Below are 10,045 nucleotides of genomic sequence, written 5' to 3' on the forward strand. Positions count from 1 at the left end.
AGACAAAGGAAGTAAAATATTTACCAAGTATAAGAATGTACACTTGATAATTTAGCCTGACGATGTCTCTCTCTGGTAGAATTGTTGTCTACATCCATAAGGCCCTGGGTTTGATCATTCATACCGTCAAATCCATCACTGCAAGAACACCGCTGCCCTGGCACAGCACCAGCATAAATAAAGGAGACACAGTCGGGTATTTAATTCCTCAATTGCAGGTGAATCTTCCTTTTATAATTAAGTCTAGATTACTATAAAGTTGGGCTTTAGTGCTTCCTGAAATGTTACTAAACATGATAGCATTAAGAAAGTTATTTAATAGGTATAATGTGAATAAAGTTTATGATTGATAGCCTGGAAAATATAAGTCATCATGTCTTTAAAAATAGGGAACTTCAATTGAAATATGATAGTTTTATATTTTTTTAAAGTGTGCCCTCTACACTTACATGCCTTCTGGTAAGCAGATATAGTTCCATAAGTAAGATGTAGAAAATTTATGGTTTGTTTCCTATGACACAGAAAGTGCTGCACGCACATTCCGTCAGGACTTTCCCAATTCTAAAGCCGGACACTGTTCTCACAACGTATCTCATATTTTATTTAATTTTGATCTTTGAAAAATTGAGAGACTGATGGTAGGGTAGGGCGGCGGGAAGGATGGCACAGACTCAGGGCACTGAGAGGAAAGTCTGTTACTACTACGATGCTGGAAACTACCATTATGGACAAGGGCACCCAATAAACCCTTCACTGAATCCATATGACGTACAATTTGCTGCTCAACTATGGTCTCTACCAGAAAGTGGAAATCTATTATCCTCACAAAGCTAATGCTGAGAAGTACCACAGCGATGACTATATTAAATTCTTGCATTCTATTTGCCTAGATAATATGTCTGAATACAGCAAGGAGAGGCAGAGATTCAACGTGGGTGAGAACTGTCCGGTATTTGATGGCTTGTTTGAGTTCTGTCAGTTGTCCATTGGTGGCTCTGTCGCAAGTGCTGTGAAACTCAATAAGCAGTAGACTGACACGGCTGTGAACTGGGCTGGGGGGCTGCACCATGGAAAGAAGTCTAAAGTATCTGGCTTCTGTTACATCAATGATATCGTCTTGGCCATCCCGGAACTGATGAGGTATCACCAGAGGGTGCTGTATATTGACATTGATATTCACCATGGGGATGGCATGAAAGAGGTCTTCTATACTACAGACCGGGTCATGACTGTATCCTTTCATAAATACGGAGAGTACTCCCCAGGAACTGGGGACCTACAGGATATTGGAGCTGGCAAAGGCAAGTACTATGCAGTTAACTACCCAGTGCGAGACAGCATTGATGATGAGTCTTATGAAGCCACCTTCAAGCCAGTCATGTCCAAAATAATGGAGATGTTCCGACCTAGAGCAGTGGTCTTCCAGTGTGGCTCAGATTCCCTTCTGGGGATCAGTTAGGTTGCTTCAGTCTGACCATCAAAGAGCATGCCAAGTGTGTAGAGTTGGTGAAGAGTTTTGACTTGCCTATGCTAATCTTGAGAGGAGGTGGCTACACCATCCGTAATGTCTCTCTGTGCTGGACTTGGGAAACAGCTGTGGCCCTGGAAACAGAGATCCCGAATGAGCTACCGTACAATAACTACTTTGAAGACTGTGGACCAGATTCCAAGCTTCACATCAGCCCTTCCAATATGACTAACCATAGCACTAATGAATACCTGGAAAAGATCAAGAAGTGGCTCTTTGAGAACTTGAGAATGCTGCCCCATGCTCCTGGGGTCCAAATGCAGGCCATTCCAGAGGATGCCATCCCAGAAGAGAGCGGTGATAAGGATGAGGAGGACTCTGATAAATGAGTCTCTGTGTGCTCTTTTGACAAACGCATTGCCTATGAGAAAGAATTCTCTGATTCCGATAAGGAGGGAGAAGGTGGTCACAAGAACTCTTCTAACTTCAAAAAAGTCAAAAGAGTCAAAACACAGAATGAGAAAGAAAAAGAATCCCGAAGAGAAAAAAAGAAGTCACAGAAGAGGAGAAAACCAAGCAGGAGAAGCCAGAGCCAAAAGGGTCAAAGAAGACGTCAGGTTGGCCTGAGCAAGGCCTGAAGCTCCATCTTCTCCCCAAGTCCCTCATTTGCTCCCAATTTCTCAGATTTTATGTTTTCTGTTCCTCTATGTATTATATAAAATATGTTAACTATAAGATCTCGAGGGACTAGATAGGAACCAGGGACCAGCGCACAGGATAGTGGTGCTGGGAGAACTCTTCCCAGAGCTCCCTTGTCTGTCCTACCCCAGGTCTTAGTTTTGAACTGTGTAGGGTCCAAGTGGAAAGAAAACAACAGGAATACAAAATCCTGAACTGCCAAATGCCCGCTTAGGAGCTCTGCTAAGATGCCCTCGTTAGCTTTTTTAGAAGGGGTGACTGGGTCTTCTGAGATCTCTTTTCAGGCTTGGGTAATACCAGCCATTTTTAGATTGGTTCTGTTTATAACATCCCACCCATCCTGGGCAAGCAGAAAAACTTATATTGCCCTGTCTTCCTCCAATTCTGTAGGTGCACGTTGTTACCCTAGCTTCCATTTTGAGATATTTTCATTTTGTGAGATTCTTTGTAATAAAACAGCACATTTCTATACCTTAAAATTGATATTTCTTATTTGGATTTAATTATTATTGTGAATATAAATTCTCTGGGCACTCCTGTATAGATTTGTATGGGTCATTTCTTCATTCTCTCTTAGGAAGGACACTGACGAATGAAAGGTACATATTTTTTAATCTGTATAAAAGATTGTAAACTTGCCCCCAAATTTGCAATATCATTGTTCATTCACACAAGCAATGTATGCAAATTTCAGTTGCTACACATTTGTCCGGTTTGGTATTGCCAATCCCTTATTGAAATGCTATCTCATTAGGAGTTTAATTAGCATTCCTCTGATTGCCCATGCTGTTCAACATCTTCACAAAGGATTATTCTCAAATCTTTCTGGTTTTCATATAGAGGCTTTTAATACATTTCAAATTAACTTTTATAAATAATATAAGATGGAGGTCAAGAATTTTTAATTGCTTTGAAATGGATGTTTATTCAATTACATCATCCTGTTTCTTGGAGAGCAATAAATCATGCTCCCTCAGCGATGTTCTACTGATATACTTGCTGGTTTGTATGCAACTCTTTTATTCTCTTAATTGCTATGGCTTCATAACCCTTTATAGTCTGGTAGTATGATTCCTTCATATTTATTTTTTAATTAATTATCTTATTTATTTCCAAACCAATGTTACCTCCCGCCACCCGGTCCCCTCTTGGAGAGTTCTTCTCCCCATCCAGCCTCTCTTTGCCTCTGAGAAGGTGCCACTTCTGGGCATCCTCCCACCCTTGGGCACCACATTTTCTCCCACTGAGGCCAGTGCTCTGCTATATGTATGCTGGGGACATCTGACCACACCATGTAAGCTCATTGGTTGGTGGCTCAGTCTCTGGGAGCTCCCACGGATCCAGGTTAGTTGACATCATTGGTCTTCCTATGGGTTTGCCATCCCCTTCAGTTCCTTCAATCTTTCTCCCAACTCTTCCATAGGGGTCCCAGTCCTCAGTTTATTGCCTGGCTGTATTTGCATCTGTCTCAGTCAGCTGCTGGTAGAGGATCTCAGAGAACAGCCATGCTAGGCTCCTGTCTGCAAGCACAACATAGCCTCAGTAAGAGTGTCAGGAATGGGTGCCTGCCCATGAGATAGATCCTAAGTTGGGCTAGTCACTGGTCAGCCATTCCTTAGGCTCTGCTCCATTTTTGTCCCTGCATTTGTAGTTGAATGTTTTGTAGGTCAGTTGGTATCTCAATCTGTCCACTAGGGGTTCTGACTGCCAACTAGAGGTGGTCTCTTCAGGTTCCATAACCCCACTGTCAAGCATTTCAGCAGAAATCATCCACTATGAGTATTGAGAATGTACCCCATCCTGGGTCTCTAAGACTTTCTAGTGGTTCTCCTGCTCCCCATACCTAGTATGTTCATTTTCCTGGCCCTCTAGGCCTGTCTCCCACCTCCTGCCCCATAACTGATCCTACCCCCTTCCCTCTCTCCTTCCCCTTTCCCACACGGATATTTCCCTCCATCTGCCTCCCAGTATTATTTTGTTCATCCTTCAAAGTGGGTTTTAAGCACCCTCACATGGGCCTTCCTTCTTCTTTGACTTCCTAGGGTTTGTGGGGTGTGTCATGGCTATTTTGTACTTTATGGCTAATATCAGTGAGTATGTACCATGCGTATCATGGGTCTTGTTTACCTCACTTAGGATATATTCTGTTTCCAATGCATGGAACAAAAACCTAGATTCTTTTAAGCTGAATAAAGTTTCCCTCTATTTTCTAATTTCTTAGTTTCTATTATGAATAGATGTTGAATATTATGAAATATATTTTTACATTGACTGATGAGATCACATGATTTGCTTTTTAAGAAACATAAGGCAGAATGTGTAGTCAAATTTTCAAATTTCAAATCAGCCTTGAATTCTCAGTATGAAATCAATTCACACTTGGTCAGGATGCACAATTATTTTTATTTAAAATTTGAATTTCATTTCATGTTTTGTTGCAGGATATTTGATCATACTGTAAACCCGAAGATTGTGTTATTTAGTGAAAAATACTTGTTTCTAGTTGGAGTGTGGCTCAGTCCTTAGTAAACACCTTTACCTCCAAGTAATGATGCTAAACTTAGTTTGTAGGAGGATGCACCCGTGTTTGAAAGTGAAATTTAATTGAATGGCAAAGTGACCAATAAGGGAAAGATTTGATAGACTAGGATATGGTCAACGCTCATGGAAAGAGAGAGAAAAGAGAAGTTACTTAAGACAGATCTATGCAGAGAAGAAGAAATAGGCAGAATTACTTTGACAATTGTACAAAGGGAACAAGTTATACAGAGGTAAAGACAGAGCACCCATGGAATGAGAAGGAGTTAAAAGTTTAGAACATATTGCCAGAGTTAAGTTTGAAGCTAAGCAGAGCAAAACGTCAGAGTCTAAGAGGGAAGTCAGATTGAAGCAGTCAGCAAAGAGAGAAGTTTTGAGCTAGAACAGCTGAGTTGGCCAAATGGTCAAAAGTCAGAAAGAACTAAAAAATGGTAAGGTAATTTATCACTAAGTCTTAGAGACTGAAAAAACATTCAAGGCCTAGATGAGATTGTACAGGCTACTAGGTTCAAGGATTAGGCCTCGGTTAGCAGACTGGGGAAGTACGCCTCCAAGACAACAATGACATCAGGTAAATAAAAATTACATTTACACTGTTTCTTAATTGAGAACTTCAGCCAAATAAAATTACATGTATGTTGTTCGTAATTGAGAACGTTAAGTGTTTATATTCTTTTTTTGTTTTGTTTTTTTTGTTTGTTTTTTTGTTTTGTTTTGTTTTGTTGTTTTTCGGAGCTGGGGACCGAACCCAGGGCCTTGCGCTTGCTAGGCAAGCACTCTACCACTGAGCCAAATCCCCAACCCCAAGTGTTTATATTCTTAAAGAAAGTTTCTGTGGTTTCTTTCTTTTTCAGCCTTGCCTTTGCTCTCTTTATTCTCATTTGCATCTTTACCATGATCCTTTTCAATGAAAACGGAATATAGCATCTTTGTGGAAACAGACAACGTGATAAAATGAGCATTGGCATTTGGGAGGGCTGATGCTGTATTTGCTCTTGAGACTGCCTTTTGCAACGGCCAGGGGACTGTGGTGCACACATAATCCTCACTGAGACAAACAGAGCAACTGAGCAAATGAGTGGGCACGCACCCTTGATTTTCTTCCACTGGACACCGTCTGTCTTACCATATTCCATATGTTCAATATTCCATATCTTAGATATATCTCTTCCATTCTCTTGGTCTCCTTAGCAACTTTAGAAAATAAACAAGTGAAATTGATCAGATTTTCATATATAAAATACGACAAACATATGAAAGAATATGCACTATTTTGGTGGGACTACATGCGTTAAATTATCTTGGTGGAATATCCAGGATTTTTAGACAAAATTCCTAGTGAATTTTGATATTTATGCATCATATGGAGATATAAAGTTGGAACATTTTCATTCTAAAAACCAGTGACTCTAAATCATGTGTTCTTAATATCATAAAGCTGTAGAATGTGGTTATTTACATTTTTTAAATTATACTTTTCAATTTGCTTTATTCACAACCTAATTTGATTTGAATAATAACCTTGATAACATTGTACCATAACAACGATGTAATTTTATAAATATGTCTCTCAGAAAAAAGAAAACCTCCTATTATTTGTCCAAGTTAAACACACATTCATCTTTGAAAAAGCTAGTCAACATACATTCACAATATGGATTTACTTTTTAACCACTTCAGGTTGTGACCATTTTGTACTCCATATCAGAAAGATTTAAAAGTACCCTATGTATAATTTTCTACTAAAGTGGTATTTGATTGTTTAGCTTATATAGCATTATATGAAGCTAAACTAAGAAGGGAAAAGAAAACCCATTAGCGCCATCTCCCATGTTATATTTCTATGAACTGCTGGGTGCTACACCCAAAACTCTGAAAGGGCAACGAAAGCTCCCGTTTTAAAAGAATAGATTATTTATTATAAGGATTGTTGGTTTTAAAAGTTCATAATGTGTTTACTTTTCTAAGTTCTTCACACTCTTAGGAAATGCTATGGCTTGAAAGCAATATTTTTCATTACAAGTTAATTATAATGCTTCCCTAATTTCCAACCACACAGATTCTGCTACCTTAATGTCTCCTACCTCAGAGAATAGTGATTGAGAATAATTGCAAATAGTCAATTCACCTTGGAAACTGATGGCCAAGGGATTGTGGGGGAACTATATTTTACCACTTTGGTATTGTGGATTCCTAATAAATAAATAAACCTAATCTTTAAAATTTCCAGAAAGCTACACAGCCTGAATATTCCATTTTTATAACATACTCCTGAAATTGTTTAGGAGAATAATTGTACTGACAAATACTTTTATTTCCACTGGTTGAGAATAAGACCACTGCCACAATCTTAAGCCAAATTTGAAGGAAGATCTCATTAAATGGGCTCTGGCCAGGACCATTCCGGGATTCCCAGAAAACTTTGCATGGACTAAAGATGGCGAACCCACAGTTGTAGTATTCCTATCAGGTCCAATCAGGGGCAAGCTTACATGCTGAAGTACTTCCTGCCCACATACCTCCATACCTACACGTGATCAAGCACATCCTGTACAGATAGGTCAAACAAACATGGGATAATCAGCGTCACAGTCTTAACTGAGATCAGAACTTCTAACCTGAAAGATGTACTTTTCTTGTTCAGGTGTCACATGTTATTTTTAAACTCAAATACTGCAAGTTTTTAAATTATATTCACGTATATCATATGTGTGTATACACATTTTTAATACAAAACCATGGGGGAGTCTATTTGAGAGAATAAGCATGAGTACAGCAACAAGGAACAGAGAGTTTAAGTATTATATATATGTATGTATATGTATTTATGTATATATGTATGTATATGTATATATGTATATGTATGTATATGTATATATATTTTTGTGTATGTGTAAATATCACATGAAAATTCATTTTTCTGTACACTAACTCAAACAATTAACAGATGAACTCAAAATCCTGTCCTGCTGATTGGACTTGAAATGTAATTTATAAAATGCAAATTTAGATTTACAAAGAAAACATTCCAGGAAAAGATATACTTAAGAGGTGTTCTGAGGAACGAACACAGCATGGGAATAAAAGTATGGAAACATACCGATGGGATTTTGATGGACCTGTCATCTAAGAGTCTTAGAAGTCTAAAGAGGAAGCTGGATCACGACGTTCGTAATAAATTCAGAAAGGAGCCAAGCGCTTGCCAAGGTATTCGGTATTGCAAAGAAAGTTTTAACATCACTCGTACATTGTAAATAAAGTGTTTGTATTATTCTTGCTTCAGAATGAATACAGCTCACTCTGCCCTTGTTTGTTTCCATGTTTCCAGGAGTAATGTGAAGTAAGGTAATTTTAGCTCAAAGATAAGCTTTGAGCTAATCAGATGTGCATATACACAATCGTCCCATGAAAAGCAGCTATCCTGGGTCACAGAGAGGCATTTCCTCTTAGCTGCATTATGGCTAAAGAATGTGTGCAGGGCGTTGCCTTTAAGCTAAGTAAATTCTCATGCTTCAATTGATGTCTGGTAAGTAGGAAACTGGGCTGCCCTTTGAGCCATGGAATCTGAACTCCAGTGAGAAGAGGTCATGCTCAGTCCAGATCTTTTCAAATTCTGTTGGATTTACTAGGCATTCAGGAACTCAGCACAGTGGAACTCTTGTTGCTGATGCTACACAAAAGGTTTCTCTAGATATCCAGTCAATGTGTTGGGGGATGTTAGTCATCTTCATAGCTCCAAGGGGACAGGAAGACAGCTTCTAAGAACTGACAGAAGAAAAATAACCCTCTGATTTTATTTATTTTTATTGGGACGTTAAAACAACACCCAGGATGGACGTCACTAGCTATTTTTCAAGAATGCACGTTGACGCCATTGTTTCTATTCACATGGCTGTGTAGCAGATCTCCAGAGCTCTCTCATTCTGTAGACAGATCAATTCCTGCTTCCTGCTCAGCTCTTAGGAAACGTATTCTGGGGCTTCTATGACTGTTGTTACATCCATGGCTCATGAGTGAAACCAGATCATCTCCATTATTGCAGGCTTGATTTATTTCATTTTGCATCATATTCTCAATGCACACACACACACACACACACACACACACACACACACACACACACACTAAAGCAAACAATAAGATATTTTTATCCTTTCTAAGTTTGAATATACTATTTTATTTTAACAGACTACTGTACTTTTATTACTGGGCTACATGTATGTCTTTGTTATTTGAATAATGCTGACCTGAGCCTTTTATTTAATTCTACTTTTCAAGTTTAAACTAGTTATTCAAGTTACGCATAAGGCAATTTTTGGAAAAAGATCTCTGTAATTTGGCTAGAAAGGTTCACACTATGGGACGAACATAAAGATATATATGAGCCAGTTTGATTATCTTTTTCCCACTATAAAATGAAAGTAGCATCAAAGAGTGAAGAATGGAGACTTGAAGTAGGGATAAAAAATATAATTAATTTGAATGTGAGATAAGAAGTTTTATGGTCAGACATTTCAACATATGCCTGATTTTTAAACATGCAAGATTCTAAGTATCAGGGATATCTTAAGTATTTCTTGAGTAAATGAATGGTCCTATGTTCATTACCATTAAATAAAAACAAGGCTTGCAAATAAAGGCCCACTAAAAAAGCAACTTAAAGTAGTATATAAATATTAACCTATGTCATTACTATATATTTTATGGACAATAATTTGTGGTTAAAATATGAAGTAAGCATATTCTTAGAAATGATAAATGTTAGACTCCCCATTTTAATTATATAATGCTACAGAGTGCATATCTGTGATTCCCCAAATGTACATGTCTGAGCTATAATCCTGGTGGTTTTTATTTGAAAATGGTGCCTTTGGGAGTTAATTACAAACGAGGGCAGAGCTCTCATGATTGTCTAGTGACCTGAAAGTGGGAGACAGAAAGAGCATGAATGCTTTCTCTCTTCACATCCTGAGGATTTGATGGCTGCCTAAAATCTGGAAGGATACCCTACACCAGGAATCTCACTGTTTACCACCCTGAGCTTGGATTTCCAGCCTCGACCACACTGAGAAATAAACCTTTAATAAGTCCACACTGGTGTTTATAACCAACCAAGACACAAGGAGAAGGAAGCCTACGGAATCACCTTGTGGAGAGATACAGAAATGTTTGCAATTGGATGTTCCTTATTTGATTTCTTAAGTCTGAATCTATTCATTTTTCTTTTTAATACATTAAAAAGTTGATCACATGTGTACATTTCCAGAGGGAGTATTGGGAGTTTGTGCCGTTGTGCCCAAACTGGCTGAATTTAGTCGTCTCCTTCTACCATGGGGGTCA

The 10,045-nt window shown here is 38.5% G+C and overlaps 1 pseudogene; it reads left to right on the plus strand.

Annotated features, from left to right (window-relative positions):
* Positions 1-660: 660 nt before the first annotated feature.
* Positions 661-2,548, plus strand: Hdac1-ps5 (Histone deacetylase 1, pseudogene 5; annotated as a pseudogene).
* Positions 2,549-10,045: the final 7,497 nt, after the last annotated feature.

Source organism: Rattus norvegicus, chromosome 20, assembly GCF_036323735.1.
Source record: "Rattus norvegicus strain BN/NHsdMcwi chromosome 20, GRCr8, whole genome shotgun sequence".
NCBI lineage: Eukaryota > Metazoa > Chordata > Mammalia > Rodentia > Muridae > Rattus > Rattus norvegicus.